Here is a 17,720-nt window from a genome sequence, read left to right on the forward strand (position 1 = left end):
CCACCGCATCCTAATGGGGATGTTGCTACTCGTTCATTGGAGGGTATGGCTCGTTTCTTCGAGCAGGCTTACAGCAAGCTCCTAGGCTACAACATGATATTTATGATCAGTTCCAGAGGCTAGTGCCGAAGTAATTTTCTGGAACCACAGACCCCTTTGCTGCGGAGGCATGGATACGAGCACTTGAGGTGCATTTTTTCTATTGGAACATGGGGGATGCTGATCGTGTGAGGTGTGCTACTTACATGTCTAGGGATGACACTTCCTTGTGGTGGGAAGGAGCTGAGCATGGTATTAATCTTGCTACAGTTACTTGGGCTCAATTCAAGGAGATTTTCTATGAGAAGTATTTTACTGCTGATGTGCTAGGGCGATTGAAGAGGGAATTTATGACTCTCCGTGTAACATCCCGAAAATTTGAAAGTCCATGTGAACCACGTGCATGCAAGTTAATAAATTTCTTTTGTATTTTATTAAATTGTTTTACAACATTAAATGCATGTTTATTTCGTTAATTAGTGTTTTTAAGTCATGGTTTATTTAAAGTTCATATATTAGAGTTTCTAGATGCATATACGCTCGAACGACGGACGGAGACCGGAGAATTTCAGGAAAATTATTTTTACTACATGATTAAATTTTATTAATGTATTTAAGATTTTTTAACGGTATTTTATGAGAAATGGGTTTTGTTGGGTATTTGTACCCACCAAAGCATAATTTTTAACAATGCCCAAATTTTATCGAATCAGAGGACTTTTTGAGGGTTTGGCTAACATTTTCAAAAACTTTCCAACCCCAAATATTTTTTGGGAGTGTGTTTGGATGTAATGGGCCTATTTTTAAGCTTATTGGGACTAAAACTCATTTTTAAACTTTTAAATGACAATTAGGGCCCATTATCTATTAATAATTATTTAATAATTGCCTAAGGACCCATTAAACCTAAATCTATACCCACCAGCCGACAACCCCTCTCCCTTTCATCATTTTCATGTGGATTTCAGCACCTCCATGGATGCACCTCTCGGTCAAGCTCCTTCTTCAAGAGAAAATCCTCCCGCCGACTCCCTTGTCTCTTTTTTGTTCATCAAATCATCAAGGCACGCCCCGTACTTTTATTTTTGCATCAAATGCATTGTATATCTATTGTTATATGTGTCGTTGTACATGAAAATTTTGATCCATCGCATAGCATGAAGATCGAAGGTTTTTGGGTGGCTTTTCTTTCATGTTCTAACAACTAATTACGTTTTACCGTGTGTTGTGCAAGGGGCTGCGGTTCTTGTGAGTTTAGGGACTGAATGTGAGGAAAAAATGTTGTATGGAGGATTAGAAATCATGTTGGGGACTGTCGGGTCTGGAGTATGATGCAATAGGGGTGGCTCGGTCTTGAGATAGCAGTGTGCGAGGGTCTTCCAGCAATGCAGGGACCTCGACGAGCCTTAGGCCTTACCTTGGTGGGTCTCAGAAACCAGGGTCAGACCTAAGGCTTGGAAGGACTTGGCAGGAGCTGGAACCGCCTGAGTTGGTGGTTCGCATGAGAGAAGAAGATGGGCTCGGATGTGGGAACTTTGGGTTCTAGTGCCCGTTGTTGTCGTGTGGGTTGCATGGGGCTTGTTGCGTGAGTTCAATAGGTCCCTTAGGGTCTGGTCTAGGTCCTAGATGGTTGGGCTCGTGACTGCTGCGAGCTGGTGCGAGCCTAGGGATGCTAGAAGTTGAGTGGGGCAAGGAAGGGTTAGAGATAGTGTAGAGCCCAAAATCAGTACACGTTTAAGCCATGCATTTATTTAATTGTTAAAGCAGATATTTAATTTTAAAATGAGTCTTAGTGGTGCATAAATTATTTAAATGCATTATTTTAAATTATTTATGTTTATGTGATGTACGTTAAAATATTTTCTTGAGTTTCATGTTTTATGCGATTATTCGAGACGAGATCGAAGAAAAGAGACCGGTAACGATTTTGGCAATTTTTAAATGTGGTATATTATTTTAAGTTAAGGATTGGACATTTTAAATAATTTATTAAGTTTTAGCATTTTAAAGCCTAATTATTTAGTGATTTTATAATTTTAAAACTTTTAAAGATTTATTACATGTGCACTTTATTTTAAATTAAGGGATTTTGTTAAATTAACATTCCTAATCCCCTCCCCACTACCCAAACTCACGCACACACCCACAATCACACACACACACATCTCGGCCATTTCACACAACCCACACACATACACGTTTCATTCTTCCCTCCATTTCTTTTTAAAGAAAATATTAGGGTTCTTGGAGAGGGAGAGCATCCGCCCCATTCCCTTCATCATTTCCAGCAATTTTGTGATTTTTATTAGCAAGAAATCGTTGCACGATCGTCCCGGATCAACCCTCACTCCGTCTCTGCTTCGGTATCGCCGATTCGGTAAATTTTAATATCAAAAGGCACGTATATTCTTTTGTTTATGTATCGATCTCGTCATATTTTGCGTTGTGTTATTTATTATACGTAAATATACATGTGTGATGTGTAAAGTTTGAGAAGAAATAGTTTAGATCGCATTTCGAGCGTTTTTAGATCTAAAAATCCCGTTTTTGTTGTTCTTTTAAAAACTGCACTTTTTCGGTCATGATTTTGAGAAAACATTACATAAAAATCGTAGAACTTTTTGATACCTTCGATTTGACAGTAAATTCGAAATATTAGGATGAAAATTGAGTAAGTTATGACATTTTTCGTGGGACTGCTCAAACTACGTTTTCTAAAAAAATAAATGCTGGTGATGTGTTCTTGAAGTTTCTTTGTTGCAGGCTTCTTTGGAAACCGTCGGATGATTGCTGCTGTGTTTAAGTGTATAGAATAGGATGTTGGGTTGATTATTGGCGCTGTGTTTTGTGTCGATAGCCTTGGTAGCATTACAAGTCGTAGGAAAACATTTTTGTGTCAAAAATTCGAGTTCTTGGGTCTTGTTGCGTTGCATGAATTGCGTTGTTGTTTTGGAAATGTTGGGATGTTTTGTGGAGTCGAGTCAGTGCTATAGTATCTTAGGATGAGTCTCGAGGCGTTGTTCACTACCTGGGTAATCGAATTTGGAGAGAATAAGCTTATAAGTCGCGGAGTCCAGAAGACGCGGCGCCTGAGCGGTAATTTGATATCGCCCGAGCGTCACTCGTTCTATCCGAGAGTAGTTCTTTGGAAAACTCGGTGCCCGAACAGTAACATTGTACCGCCCAAGCGCCACTCTTCATGTCGAGAGTTTTATTTTGTAAGCTTGGCACCCGAGCGCTAATCTTTTACCGCCCGACCGCCACCCTTTCTGTCTGAGCGCGGCCCCATCCGTGAGTATTTTTTGTTTCCACTTCTTTTCAAATCCTAGTAGTGAGTTATGTCTTTTATTGTTGGGAAATGTCTACACATCGTCTTAGAGTTTGTTTCGGGGTTTGATGTCATGGTTAGTATGATTAAAAGAAGTCAAGTCCCAAGCGATCTAGAATGTCATAAGCTATTTAATTGACTCGGTGGTGATCATGAATAACTACGTCTAAGTTATGCAAGTTAAGTGTTGAAATTCATGTTAGCATGTGCAGCAGCGGCCCCAAGCGAAATCCAACGAATCCCTCAACGCCAAGTAAGTATGTTCGACGTGCAAAAGAAAATATTTCGAGTTTTTGAGGTATGCTAAACGTCTTTTGACCAAATCTATGTATGGGAGTGGAAAGCGGTAAATCATGACCAGGGACCAATCCACCCCGTTAAATCATGAACATGTTTAGATCAGGATTGGAAAGCGTTAAAGCATGAAGGACACCCGTTAAAGCATGAACGCGGATCTCATGTATGTGTCAGTGGATCATCCCTGTCAGCCCAGTACTATGGTTTATTCTGGTCAGGCGATTTATGTTATGGGTCACTTGCTTTGAAACATGCCTCTATGCAAAATGATGAAGTTTATGTATGTTCAAGTATGTACAAGTATGCAAGCATTTTTAAGAAAAGTTTCACATTATAGCACGTCTATGTTATGTATGAAATTTCAAGCTTTTATATGCAAGTTCAAATTCCAGTACGTACGTTCTGTCTTAAAGCTGCATGCGATTTTATTATATAGTACTCGTTACTTCTAGTTTATACGTGTTGGATCTTTAGACTCACTAGACTTGATCGGTACAGGTGAGGATGATTTCGAGGAGACTAGGGGTGGGACCAAGGAGCAGGCATGGACTGAGCAGGAGATTAGACCCGCGGACCGCCCACGTTTTTAATGATATTTGAAATGTTATACTCTGATTTTATGTTACTATTTTGGATGTTCAAGCAAATACTGGCAGACGTAATTTTGAGATTCTTCGGTTGCAACAATTTTTGAGAATGAACAGTTGTTTTTATCAAATTTTGAAGGTTCACGATTTATTTAAGAAAATTTTAAATTTTTCCGCAAATTTTAAGTAGTAAAAAGTACGGTACGTTACAGTTGGTATCAGAGCGGTGTTCTTGTAAAGGGTTATGCCTACTGCTAGTCGCAAGAAGTTCACGAAGTCACACCTCTAGTCTGTAAGTTTTAAGGTTTTAAATTTATGTTATGTAGTAAGCATTAAGTTCTGATTTCAGCATGTGCATATTTTGAAGTTCAAGTATGTGCATCTTATGTTATTGATAGCTTGTTCATGCATGTTGGGTTTACGTGTTAGGTAAATTGTTGGAACAGTATGCCTCCTAGACATCTGGTTAACCAGGAAGCAAGGGATGAGGACATAGAGACCCGAGTTGAGGGGGGAAACGCTCCTCCTCCTCCACCCCCAGATATGCAGACGCAGATGCTTGCGGGTATGACTCAGTTCTTCGCACAGTTTGCGGGGAACCAGGCTGCAGTTGATGCGGAGGCTAGGCCCAGACCAGAGGCAGTCTATGAAAGGTTCAACAGAATGAACCCCAAGGAGTTTTCGGGGACCATTGACCCGATGATAGCGGAGGGATAGATTAAGTACATCGAGGTAATCTTCGATTATATGGAACAGACAGATGCAGATAGATTCAGGTGTGCCACATTCCTTCTGGCAGAGGATGCCAGACTGTGGTGGGAAAGTGCATTAGTGTCAGTTAACTTGCAAACACTGACGTGAAATGGATTTAATGAGGTCTTTTACTCCAAGTACTTCACTGAGGAAGTACGCTCTCACCTAACCAGGGAGTTCATGACGTTGCGTCAGGAAATAGCAGCGTTGCGGAGTTTGTGAGGAAGTTTGAGAGGGTGTGTCACTTTGTGCCCCTGATAGCTAATGATTCTCAGGGGAAGCTGAGGCATTTCATGGATGGGTTGCGGCCGATCTTGCGCCATGATGTCAGGGTTGCTGGTCCGACTACCTATACCGTGGCAGTATCTAGAGACTTGGCGGCAGAGCAGGACCAGAGAGATATCAAGGTTGATAGGCAGGGCAAGAGGCCCTATCAGGCACCTCAGCAGCAGCAACAACGACCTCAGTTTAAGAGGCCGTTCCAAGGACAGCCAAGGAAGAAGCCTTATCAGGGACCGCCAAAGGGCAAGGGTCCTATGCCACAGCAGAAGGCGCCACAGAGGCCGAGAGAGCACCCGGTGTGCCCAAAGTGCAACCGCAAGCATCCACGACAGTGTTTCTATGGGTCAGGCAAGTGTCTCAAATGCGGAGCAATTGACCACATGTTGAAGGAGTGCCCACAGTGGAGGCAGCTGACCCAGGGGAGAGTGTTCGCCATGCATTCTCAGGAGGCGAACCCAGACACGACACTGCTGACAGGAAATATTTTCATAAAGAGAGTATCCACGAAGGCCCTGATAGACTCAGGAGCCACCCACTCTTTTATTTCAGAGAGATTCGCTAGAAACCTGGACATCAAGTCTATTGGACTTGACGTGAGCTATTCAGTGACAGTCCCATATGGGAAGAATTATCAGCTACTAGTGTGGTCAGAGACATCGATCTCGAGCTGCAGGGCCACCTAGTGTATGCAGATTTGATTGTGTTGCCAATGCCGGAATTCGATATTATCTTGGGTATGGACTGGCTGACGAAGAACGGAGTTCTGATTGATTTTCAGAAAAGGTCAGTATTGGTTAGGCCGTTGGGCATGGAACAGTTTCTCTTCGAGCCAGCTAGGTGGAGAATTTTCCCGCCCATGATCTCTTGCATGCAGGCGTAGAAACTTATGCACAAGGTTTGTTAGGCCTTATTGTCTAGCATTATTTCCGCACCTGACGTACCCACTCCGTCAGTATCGGAAGTACCAGTAGTCAGAGATTTCCCTGACGTCTTTCCAAATGATGTCACCGGCCTTCCGCCAGAGAGAGAGGTGGAGTTCGCCATTGATCTTAGGCCAGGCACAGTGCCAATCTCTAAGGCACCGTGCCGATTAGCTCCAGCTGATATGTTAAACTCAAGCAGCAGATTCAGGAGCTTCTTGAAAAGGAATTCATTCGCCTTAGTTTCTCACCGTGGGGTGCACCAGTACTCGTTGTAAAGAAGAAAGATGGGAGCATGAGGCTGTGTATCGATTACCGAGAATTGAACAAGGTAACGATCCAGAATAAATACCCATTATCAAGAATCGAGGACTTGTTCGATCAGTTGCAGGGAGCTTCAGTGTTCTCTAAAATAGATCTTCGATCGGGGTATCATCAGCTGAAGGTGAAAGACGCAGATGTTCACAAGATAGCCTTTAGAACCAGGTATGGGCATTACGAGTTCTTGGTGATGCCGTTTGGACTGAAAAATGCTCCAGAAATTTTCATGGACCTCATGAATCGAGTATTCCAGCCCTACCTAGGCCACTTCATCATAGTATTCATTGACGATATTTTTATTTACTCAAAGAGCCATGAGGAGCACAGCCAGTATTTGAGGACAGTTTTACAGACATTGCAGAGTCGTAATTTATTTCCGAAGTTCAGTAAGTGTGAATTTTGGTTGGAGAAAGTAGCGTTTTTGGGTCATATAATATCTAGTACTGGCATCGAGGTGGATCTAACTAAGGTAACGGCAGTTAAGGAATGGGTTGAGCCGAAGAATGCATCAGAAATCCATAGTTTTCTGGGTTTAGCCGGTTATTACCGTAAGTTTATTCAGGATTTTCATCGATAGCAGTGCCACTCACTTCACTGATTAAGAAGAATGCTAAATTAATTTGTAGTGATGAATGTTAGAAGAGCTTCGATACTTTAAAGCAAGCTCTTATTTCAGCGCCAGTGTTAGCCATGTCATCCGAGCAAGGAGATTTTGTGCTATACACCGATGCATCTAAGCTCAGGTTAGGTGCGGTGTTGATGCAACATGGTTGGGTTATAACTTATGCTTCCAGGCAGTTGAAGTTGCATGAGAAGAACTATCCGACTCACGATCCCGAGTTAGCTGCTGTTTTATTTGCGTTGAATATTTGGAGACACTACTTGTATGGTGATAAATATCAGATATTTACTGATCATAAAAGTCTCAAGTATTTCTTCACGCAGAAAGAACTGAATATGAGGCAAATGCGGTGGTTAGAGCTGGTAAAAGACTACGACTGCAAAATTAGCTACCATCCGGGAAAAGCTAATGTTGTCGCAGACGCCTTGAGCAGGAAAGTGGCAGTTGTAGCAAAGTTGTCAGTGCAGAGACCCCTTCAGTCTGAAATTCAATGTTTTGGTTTAGAGGTTTACCGTAAGGGCAGAGCTCCTAAGCTATCTAATCTGGCAGTCAAGTCTGATTTGCTAGACCGTATCCGTCGAGGACAGTCTTCAGACAAGCAGATGCAGAAATGGAGACTGAAGGATAAAGCCAAGGGTAGAGTACTTTACACAGTGTCTGATGGTATTGTGAGATACAGAGGTAGAATGTGGGTGCCTAGTGTTGATTCGATCAGAGAGGATATTCTGACAGAGGCCATGCATCTCCGTATATCATTCACCCAAGAGGTACCAAAATGTACAAGGATCTGCAGATTTTGTATTGGTGGCCAGGGACGAAGCGAGACATCCGCAGATTTGTTTTTGAATGCCTCACTTGTCAGCAGGTGAAGGCAGAGCATCAGAGGCCAGCAGGAATGCTTTAGCCACTCCCTATCCCCGAGTGAAAATGGGAGAATGTTACCATGGACTTCGTTGTTGGTTTGCCAAAGTCAGTCAGAGGATTCAATGCCATTTGGGTTATAGTGGACCAACTCACCAAGTCAGCACATTTCATGTCAGTGAAGACGACTTTCTCCATGACGCAGTATGCAGAACTTTATATCAGGGAGATTGTTCAGTTGCATGGGATCCCAGTTTCTATTGTGTCTGACAAGGACCCGAGGTTTACATTGTCCTTTTGGAAGAGTTTGCATGCAGCCATGGGGACTATAAAGGCCTAAGAATCCTTACTTTGAAAATTTACTGGAAAGTTAAAATTTTTCTTTTAAAAATAAATGGAGTGCTTCATTCATACCAAAAACTGATAAAATGTTTAACGTTCAAAATAGCAGCGGAAGAAATTATTACTTGCCAAAATAACAAGTTAAAGTATTCAACAACTGATAATTTATTTGAGCATAAAAAAATGGCAAGCGCTGAAACTGAGGTCCTCGGGTGCCACTACTGCCGACCCAAGCTAGCTCACTGGTCCCCGCCCTCGATCCCGACATCATCAGTACCTATAACAATCAAGTCTAGTGAGTCTAAAGACTCAACATGCATATATCGTACATAACAAGTAAATAATATAGTAAAATTTGCACGGGATAAAAATATCATGTCATGAGGCATAATGTAAAGTATCGTGTCAAGATTAATTATAATACGCGCATAGATGAACTGAAAATCATAGTGAAACTGTTTGCTCCTTAGAGCCCTGTACTGAAATAGCTTGTAATAATTTTCTGGTGAGATTATGGTCTACTCAAGTGGTCCCTGAACTGAACTGAACTGAACTGAGCTGACCGATACTGGGGATCGGATTTACGTCTGATCAGACTACTGCCACAGTACTGGGTGAAACAACTGAACTAACCGGTAACTGGTGACCGGACCGATACTGGAGACCGGATTTAATACTGATAGTAAAGTGACCACAAGCAATATCGCATATATCTCAAAATTTGTATTTTATGCACGTAATATAATGAAATAACTGAATTAAATATCATGTACCCATTTATTGATTGGATTGGATCGCTCCCAGGCTCGCTACAACCTAAATATGCCATGAAAAATATGCAATATATTTATGGTACCAAACTATGCAATAACCTTCAAAAATATGACAATTACGCCTACCGACTTCGTATTTAATAATGACTCCGAACCAACCCGAACCAACACTGAACCATCATTTATTCATGATTAAAATACGCCTAAAATGATAAAATAATGCTCCTAAAATGGTGAGGGCCGAAATCTAGGTGAATGGAGGCCAAAACATTAAACGCTCTTTCGAGAGTCAATTTGGCACATCGCACCGTAAATTCTCGTACGACCTCAAAAATGATCCGAATGACAAACGGTCAAAAACATGACCTTCCCAACTCAATGAGGCACTGTCCAGTTCAAGGCCATAGTCTAAAAGCCAAGAGAGAACTTGAACGAGCCACCGAACCGACGCAGCAAGCTGCTGTCCAGAAATTCTAGCAGCTGCGCTTGGGTTGCTTGTGTCGTTTGGGAGGCTAATGGCCATTGGGGCTTGAACCACCGACCAGAACCTTTACCAACATCCTAAGTAATGATTTGAACCATGGCTATGGGCCCTAGACCAGCCACAATTCGCACCATTCAGCAAACACCAGAAAAACTCCAACCGAGAACACCTTGCATGCGTGTGTGGTGTTGTGCTTCGCTTGTTGTCTCGTCTCGTTCCAATGGCCACTTGATTGACCATGGCACGATCTAGACATCTTGGGGTATGGTATGAACCATGGCTAAGGGCCATAGGCCAACCAAGATCCACACCAAACCACCAAAACCGAACCATACATGCTGTAAAATGAGAGCGGCGAAAGTGGGGGGGGGGGGGCTGTTCTTGAGTTTTTATGTAAAAATCGATTAACCATGGACCAAGCCACCAAAATGGCGAATTATTCACGTCTTGGACATGCTAGGGAAGTGATCTAACAATGGCTATAGGCCCTTAGGGCAGCCATGATCAAATCCATTTCCTTGGACAGCAACAACAGATTTTCGAAACTCAATATGGCAAAGGTGGTGAGTTGCTGTAATTTTCGAATTCTATCATGCATGGGGCTTGTTTGAATGGACCAACATGGTCTTGACACACCCTAGTATGTGTCTAGATGTAGCCTAGTGAGCCTGGAGTCGAGCCAATACCTGAAACCACAACACCAAAGAAAATCGTGAAGCATGAAGAAAAAGGGGCCGAAAATCTGCATGTGTAATTTCTGAAATTTCTTGTCATGCTTCGGTTTTTGCTTAACAAATAATGATCATGTAATGAAAATAAATGATATTAGGACTTGATTGAAGAGTCAAGGAGAATATATGCATGCCTGGTTTCGTTTGAATGAAAAACAAAAGAACGAGACGATCCGGCGCGGAGGAGGTGGAGCGCTTTTTATTCTACCTTGCTAGCTCATGATTTTTATCTCCTCTTTCTAGCTATGAGGGTCACAATTTTCTACTCTGAAATGACTTTGAATTTCGTTCATAGGGAGGGGAAAAAGTGGTTAAAAGAGTGAGTAGAATGGGTGCAAAATATAGGGAAAGATATCAAGACCAAGTCTACTCTTTTTTTGAATTTTTGAATTACTTGATATTAAATAGCTTCTTGGATGGATCTAGAAAGGGGTGGCCGATATTCCTTGCTAATCTAGACTAATATAATGCTCATTAATTAATTAATTAAGGATGAAAAGATAACCATGCTAAGGAGTGACAAAGAATGGGTCAAAGGGTGAGTTGGCAAGGTATTGCTTAACCTACTAAGGGGGCCGAAAATTTTACAATAAAAATGAAGGGAAATGTTGATTAGTTAATAAATTTATAACCCTTAAATGCCTTACCTATTCTTTAATTAATTTAGTGAACTAACCCCTTAATTATGGAACTTAAATGAATTTATTTTCTACTCACCTCAAGTAACTTAAATAAACCTCAAACTTCCTTTTTGACTTAAATGAACTTACTTGCTAGCTAAAATAAATTCTGGAAATGTTTTCTGAATCTTAAATTTTATCTCTAAACTTCAACTCCACTCCGGCCTCACTGAATTAACTGAAATGATAAAAATCAAACTGCTGCATGAAATAATTAACTTAAGGAAAATCATTTAAATCCTTATGAAATAAAATCATATAAATACTAGAATTATGCATGGCTTATACGTAGTCTAAATTACGGGTTCTACAATCCTTCCCCCCTTAAAAGAAATTTCGTCCTCGAAATTAAAACTCACCGAATAACTCGGGGTAACGATCTCTCATCTCTGTCTCGGATTCCCACGTAGCTTCCTCCTCTGAGTGGTTGAGCCATTTGACTTTGACTCGCTTAACCAGCTTGTTCCGAAGCTTCTTCTCCTGCCTGTCTAGGATCTGCACTGGCCTCTCCTCATAAGATAGGTTCGGAGTAAGCTGCAACGGCTCGAAGTTCAGCACATGCGAAGGATTCGCCATATACTTCCTCAGCATAGAGACGTGAAATACATTGTGTACTCCGGCCAGATTCGGCGGAAGAGCCACACGATAAGCTAGCATCCCAACTATGTCAAGGATCTCAAATGGTCCAATAAATCTCGGACCGAGCTTCCCTTTCTTCCCAAATCGCATGACACCCTTCATAGGTGCCACCTTCACAAAAACATGATCGCCCACTGCAAACTCTAAATCTCTCCTCCGCTGATCGGCATAACTCTTCAGTCGACTCTGAGCAGTCCTCATCCTATCACGAATCTTGACTACTACATCTGCAGCCTGCTGAATAATCTCTGGACCCAACTCTGCTCTCTCTCCTACTTCATCCCAATGAACAGGAGATCTGCACTTGCGTTCATACAGTGCTTCGTACGGAGCCATACCAAGAGAAGACTGGAAGCTGTTGTTATAGGTGAACTCAACCAATGGTAATTTCGACTCCCAACTCCCAGAGAAATCAATGATGCAAGCACAGAGAAGATCCTCCAAAATCTGAATGACTCGCTCTGACTGCCCAGCTGTCTGTGGATGGAAAGCTGTGCTAAACAGCAACTTCGTACCCATAGTCGAATGCAAACTCTTCCAAAATGAGGAAGTAAATCTGGGATCTCTGTCAGATACGATAGAAACTGGAATAACATGGAGTCGGACTAATCTCCGGGATGTACAACTCTACATACTGAATCATGGTGAAAGTCGTCTTAATAGGCAAGAATGCGCTGATTTGGTAAGACGATCAACAATCACCCAGATGGAATTCGATCCTCTGGCTGACCTCGGCAATCCGGTCACAAAGTCCATGGTAACATTCTCCCACTTCCACTCGGGAATAGGGAGAGGCTTGAGCAAACCTGCTGGTCTCTGATGCTTGGCCTTCACTAACTGACAAGTCAAGCACTCGGATACAAATCGTCTGATATCCTTTTTCATCCCTGGCCCCCAATACAACGACTGCAGATCTCGGTACATCTTCGTACTCCCTGGATGAATAGAGTACGGGGACCTGTGGGCCTCTCATAAAATATCTGCTCGGATAGACTCACTGCTAAGAACCCATATCCTGTCTCGGTACCTCACAATATCATCACTGACTGAATACAAGACACTGTCCTTGGCCTCATCTCTCTGCTTCCACTTGGCCAACTGCTCATCTGATGACTGACCACTGCGAATGCGGTCCAAAAGGGAAGACTGAATGGTCAAGGTAGATAGACGGGGAACTCTACCTTGAGGATAAGTCTCAAGATCAAACATCTGCATCTCGAGCTGAAGAGGTCTCAAAACTATCAAATGAGCCATCACTGCGACTTTTCTACTCAATGCATCCGCAACTACATTAGCTTTACCCGGGTGGTAGCTAATGTCACAGTCATAATCCTTCACAAGCTCCAACCAACGCCTCTGACGCATGTTCAGCTCCTTCTGCATAAAGAAATACTTGAGGCTCTTGTGGTCGGTAAAGATCTGGCACTTCTCCCCATACAGATAGTGCCTCCAAATCTTCAGGGCAAAAACTACTGCGGCTAACTCTAGATCATGGGTAGGGTAGTTCTTCTCGTGAGTCTTCAACTGTCTAGAAGCATATACTATCACCTTCCCATGCTGCATCAATACTGCGCCAAGACCGAGCTTCGAAGCATTGGTATACAGAACAAACTCACCGGACCCTGATGGCACGGCCAAAACTGGTGCTGAGGTAAGAGCTTGCTTCAAAGTATCGAAGCTCTTCTGACACTCCTCGCTCCAAAAAAATTTCACATTCTTCTTGGTCAGTGCTGTGAGTGGAACTGCAATCGAGGAGAATCCTTTAATGAATTTCCGATAATATCCAGCTAAGCCAAGAAAACTGCGGATCTCTGATGCATTCTGCGACACAACCCAATCTCTGACTGCTATAACTTTCGCTGGGTCTACCTCAATGCCACTGCTGGAAACAATGTGGCCTAAGAACGCCACATTCTCTAACCAGAATTCGCATTTACTGAACTTTACGAATAATTGTGCTTCTGTAATGTCTGCAACACTGTGGTCAGATGCCTGCTGTGATCCTCCCGATTCTTGGAGTAGACGAGAATGTCATCTATGAACACTATTACAAACTGGTCGAGGTACGGCTGAAACACGCGATTCATGAGATCCATGAAGATCGCTGGCGCATTCGTCAAACCAAACGGCATCACAAGGAACTCGTAGTTGCCATAAAGAGTCCTGAAAGCAGTCTTCGAAACATCACCATCTCTCACCCTCAACTGGTGATAACCGGAACGCAGATCAATCTTGGAGAAAATCGAAGCTCCCTGCAACTGGTCAAACAGATCCTCAATCCTCGGAAGGGGGTATTTATTCTTCACTGTAACCCTGTTCAACTCCCGATATTCAATACAAAGTCTCATAGAGCCATCCTTCTTCTTAACAAACAAGACTGACGCGCCCCAAGGTGAGAAACTAGGTCGAATGAACTCCTTGTCGAGAAGTTCCTGTATCTTCTTCTTAAGTTCTGCCATCTCTGTCGGTGCAAGTCGGTACGGTGCTTTCGAGATCGGAACCGTACCTGGCATAAGCTCGATAGAAAACTCCACTTCTCTCTCAGGTGGCATACCAGAGACGTCCTCAGGAAAAACTTCTAAGAAGTCTCTAACAATCGGAACATCTGAAGCTGACTGACTGGGTGCCTCAGGGACAGATATAAAAGTGGCTAAAAATGCTCGACACCCTCTATGCATGAGCTTCCTAGCCTGGACATAAGGAATAATGCACGGTAAAGGAAAGTACCTGTCCGGATCGAATAAGAATTGAGTCATTCCAGGCGGTCGGACTAGAATAGATCTCCGCTGAAAGTTGATCAAAACTCTGTTCCGCAATAGCCAGTCCATCCCCAGAATGATGTCAAACTCTGGCATCGGCAATAAGATAAGATCCGCATAAACAAGATTTTCATGCAACTCAAGGTCTATGTCTCGGATCACATTGGTGGCTGTGATCTCCTCTCCGGAAGGCAATGATACTGAATAGGCTACATCTAGCCCGATGGTCTTAACCTTGAGAAAGTTCGCAAAGACCTCTGAAATAAATGAATGGGTAGCCCCTGAATCTATCAGGGCTTTGGTAGCTGAGCCAGCTATGAAAATTCTCCCTGAAAGTTCGGAACACTAAGCTGAACCCAAATAATCACAAGAGCTAAGCTTATAGACATGCAAAGGTCACAGTTCTCTTAACTAAATCCCGAAAATAATACTGAGTAGAGCATGCAATCCTATCGCAATTCTAAGTTCAAAATCTTAATCTCGATTCCCAAAGCATTGGAATGCAAATGTAAACTTAAAGTTGTAAAGTACCTGTCATCAACATGGTATCGAGTTCGTCTCCGTAGCATGGAGAGCAAAAACTCTGCCTTGGGTAGGCAGATTCTTCCGGGGGCACTGCCGTAGCACGTGGTCTGTGCTGCCACACTTAAAACATTTCCTTGAGCCATACATGCATGCTCCAGGATGACGGTGTGATCACTTGGGACAGACTGGGTACTCAAAGGTCCTCGGGACGACACGTCCCTGCTGCTGATGCTGCTGCTGCTGCTGCTGAGGTCCTTCTCTGTTTCTGGGCGGCCCGTGGAAAAGCCTCTTGTGCTGATGCTGATGCTGCTGAGGAGGAGGGCGGTATGGTACCTGGATTGGGCGCTTGCCCTGACTGTCTCTCTCGATGTCCCGCTGATCCTGATCTGCGGCTAAGGCTTTGGAGACAGCGACCTCATAAGAAGTAGGGTCAGACACCCTAACATCACGGCGCAAGATCGGCCGTAGACCCACGAAGAAATGCATCAACTTGGCTTTAGCATCATTCGCGATCAGGGGCACGAAATGACAACCCCTCTCAAACTTACGGATGAACTCCGTAACTATCGAATCTCCCTGTCTCAGGCTCATGAACTCAATGGTCCACCTGGTGCGCACCTCCTCTGTAAAATATTTGGAGTAGAACACCTCCGTGAAGCGCACCCAAGATAGTGTAGCCAAGTCAAGGGCTACTGAAGCTCCTTCCCACCATAATCGGGCATCTCCTCCGAAAAGATAAGAGGCACAACGAACTCGATCTGCATCCCCAAGTTCCATGAATTCAAAGATAACCTTGAGGGACTTGATCCAACCCTCGGCAATCATGGGGTCCGATGTCCCTGAAAACTCCTTTGGACGCTCATGAATCTCTCTTATACAGCCTCGGGCCCTGTCGGCCTGGTCGCCACAACATTGTTCCCCGCAAACTGTGCGAAGAACTGATTCATCCCAGCCAGCATCTGGGCACTCAAGTCCGGTGGGGGTGGAGGTGGTAAATCTCTCTCCTGTCTCTGCTCCTCCCTGTCCTCCTGGCGAGGCTCCTAATTTCTAGTGCGCTCTAGAATGCGTCTAGGGGGCATGCTGTTCCATACATAACCCATACGTAACTAACATGCATAATTCCATAATTTATTTAAATTTAAATACTGGACATTAAGATAAATCCGGACGTAAAACATTTTACGAAAACATGCTGTTAAATAATTCATGCTTTAAATAAAATGCTTAAATGTAAAGCTTACAGACCGAAGACGTGACTTCATGAGCTTCTCGCGGTCAGTAGTAGTGCAACCCTTTACAGAACCATTCCTCTGATACCATCTATAAAGGCCTAAGAATCCTTACTTTGAAAATTTGCGGGAAATTTAAAATTTTTCTTTTAAAAATAAATGGAGTGCTTCATTCATACCAAAAACTGATAAAATATTTAACGTTCAAAATAGCAGCGGAAGAAATTATTACTTGCCAAAATAACAAGTTAAAGTATTCAACAACTGATAAAATATTTGAGCATAAAAAAATGGCAAGCGCTGAAACTGAGGTCCTCGGGTGCCACTACTGCCGACCCAAGCTAGCTCACTGGTCCCCGCTCTCGATCCCGACATCATCAGTACCTACAACAATCAAGTCTAGTGAGTCTAAAGACTCAACATGCATATATCATACATAACAAGTAAATAATATAGTAAAATTTGCATGGGATAAAAATATCATGTCATGAGGCATAATGTAAAGTATCGTGTCAAGATTAATTATAATACGTGCATAGCTGAACTGAAAATCATAGTGAAACTGTTTGCTCCTTAGAGCCCTGTACTGAAATAGCTTGTAATAATTTTCTGATGAGATTATGGTCTACGCAAGTGGTCCCTGAACTGAACTGAACTGAGCTGACTGATACTGGGGACCAGACCGATACTGGGGATCAGATTTACGTCTGATCAGACTACTGCCACTGTACTGGGTGAAACAACTGAACTAACCGGTAACTGGTGACCGGACCGATACTGGGGACCGGATTTAATACTGATAGTAAAGTGACCACAAGCAATATCGCAAAAATCTCAAAATTTGTATTTTATGCACGTATTATAATGAAATAACTGAATTAAATATCTTGTACCCATTTAATGATTGGATTGGATCGCTCCAGGTTCGCTGCAACCTAAATATGCCATGAAAAATATGCAATAGATTTATGGGACCAAACTATGCAATAACCTTCAAAAATATGATAATTACGCGTACCGACTTCGTATTTAATCATGACTCCGAACCAACCCGAACCAACACTGAATCTGAAAGCGGACCGGTTACGGTGGCCGGAAGCGCAACGGAAGTCAAAAACTTTTAAATTCAAGCAAGAATTTTCGGCCACCATGAATATTGTGCAATATTTACATTTTTCAAACCATACATAGGATGTTTAAGAAATTACCTATCAACCTCACAAGGTTGATGATGGCACCAACTTAGTTGTCAAGCAACTAAGCTCTTGAAATGGATGACAATCTACAAGCTCTCCTCCACCTTCAAAATTAGGCCCACCACAAGCTATGCAAATCCTCTCAAATATTGCACTAGAAATATTTGAAGATTTTTCAATGAGAAATCTTTTATTCTCCAACACTTAAAGAACAAAAGAGAGAAGAATTTTGGGAGAGAAAAGAAGAAAATTTCGGCCAAGGTGAGAGGTAAGAATGAGGGAGTGAAGTCTAGACTTGGGTGTGGGAAAAGTGGAAAAAGTTGATCCCCATGCCATGCATTATTTTATTAAA

At 42.7% G+C, this 17,720-nt stretch overlaps 1 long non-coding RNA gene across 1 annotated transcript in view; it reads left to right on the forward strand.

Moving 5' to 3' along the window:
• The first annotated feature begins 972 nt into the window (after nucleotides 1-972).
• Nucleotides 973-17,720, forward strand: part of LOC140836180 (uncharacterized) — a 37,258-nt gene continuing 20,510 nt past the window's right edge. The window contains exon 1 of the long non-coding RNA XR_012119004.1: nucleotides 973-1,103. This is a non-coding gene — a long non-coding RNA (uncharacterized lncRNA). The remainder of the gene's footprint in view (nucleotides 1,104-17,720) is intronic.

This window comes from Primulina eburnea, chromosome 7, assembly GCF_022965805.1.
Source record: "Primulina eburnea isolate SZY01 chromosome 7, ASM2296580v1, whole genome shotgun sequence".
Classification (NCBI taxonomy): Eukaryota; Viridiplantae; Streptophyta; class Magnoliopsida; order Lamiales; family Gesneriaceae; genus Primulina; species Primulina eburnea.